The following is a 1904-nucleotide window of genomic DNA, read 5'->3' as shown; positions in this document are numbered from 1 at the left end:
TCTTTAAAACTATCAAGTCACTATGTTGTATACTTTAAACTAATATTGTAAATCAACTGTAATTTTTGAAAAGAGGTGGATATGGAGGGGTGAAAAAAATCAGGCTTCTTAATACAATAAGTCTACCAGAGATACTTCTTAACATCAGTTTATCCCATGAAAATGTACACAAAATCAAAAAGAACAGTTATATTATTAAAAATAGCAAAACCCAAACTAAAATGATAAGGACACATTGGGAGTAACACTGATACTTGCATCTCTAATGTTAAACACATTCAAATCTATAGGAAAGCACCAAAATTCCAATGGTAAGTTCTCAAAGGACAGCAACACAGAGGTCATGTAAGTAATGCAAGTAGTGAAGAAATACACAGGACTAATGTTTATCCTCATTTGTGATCAAAGACATCAATTAAAGCAAACTTAAGGTAGAATTTACAATTAGTATATTGCTCCCCCAATAAAAAGCCTTATCTTTCTTATTTATAAACTTCAGGATCTTTCTAATCCCTAAGAAATGGAGCATTTTAGTTTGGGGCCATAGAGCTTTGCTCCCAGCAGCAAACATTTGTTCTATTGGGCTCTCCAATACCTGAATTTCCCAACCCTCTTCCTAATAGGGTTGCCATCATTCTTTTTAGAAAATTTTCCAATTGACTATATTTTTCACAACAAAATAATTCCGGCTTACTCACTCCCACTGCAGCCTCCCACTTCATAAGCTAAGTGTGGTAGATTTTTCCTCAACTTGCGCTTGGCACAGTTCCCTACCTTCTCTCCATCACTCATTCCTGGGCTGCAGATTCAACAGTTGAGATCAAAGTAATCCTCATACATGATAGAGGTCAAACTGTTCTAACAGCATGACCTTGGCTGCAATTCTGTCTGCTCATCCCTCAGAGGACCCTTACTTCCTGTCCTTTCTCCTACTTCAGTCCTCTAGGGTCCCATTTATTATGTCATTTCCGAACCTCTGAGATGGAGATAAATACCCTCAATAAATATCCATTTGCTCAGGTGGCCAGGGTTGTTTTTGTGCTCATAACCAACACTCTAGTCTGGAGAAATAGAAATACAGAGATTCCAGTAGGATGTATCCCCCTAAAAGATATAGTGTTCTGATCTCCAGGACCTGTGAGCAGGACCTGATTTGGAAAGAGTCTTTGCAGAAGCTATCAAGATAAGATGAGGTCCTACTGGCATAGGGTGGGCCCTTAATCCGATAAGACTGATGTCCTTTTAGAAAGAGGAGAGACAGGTGCACAGGGAGAGAACACTCTGTGAAGACGCATGCATTCGAGGGAAGAACATATCATGCTGCGGCTCCAGGCCCAGAGCTGCCGAGGATCCCTGCCAAACCACCAAAGGCAGGAGGAGCCAATGAAGCATCTCTGAGAGGTTTCCAAGGGAACGTGGCCCCAGTAACATCTTTGTCTCAAGCTTCTGACCTTCAGAATTCTGAGACAACGCTTTTCTGTTGAGTTAAGTCCGCAGTCTGTGGTACTGTGTTACAGCATCACTGGGAAATATATGATTTAACTTATTACCAATGACAGTTATTAACCACTTATCATGGAAACATACATTACCATATGTAAAATAAACAGCCAATGGGAATTTTCTGTATGACTCAGGAAATGCAACCAGGGTTGGGGAACAACCTAGAGGGGTGGGGTGGGGAGGGAGGTGGGACAGAAGTTCAAGTGGGAGGGGACATGGGTAAACCTATGTTTACCCATTTTCATGCTGATGTTTGGTAGAAACCAATGCAACACTGTAAAGCAATTATCCTTCAATTAAAAATAAACAAATTTTTAAAAATTAAGAATCACTTATCATATAAGAAGCTCATTATATATAACATAAATCTTTTCCTAGATAACTGCTTGTATGATGTTTTT

This window comes from Dama dama, chromosome 17 (genome assembly GCF_033118175.1).
Source record: "Dama dama isolate Ldn47 chromosome 17, ASM3311817v1, whole genome shotgun sequence".
In the NCBI taxonomy this organism is placed as follows: domain Eukaryota; kingdom Metazoa; phylum Chordata; class Mammalia; order Artiodactyla; family Cervidae; genus Dama; species Dama dama.
Note: the sequence above shows the minus strand (reverse complement) of the source record.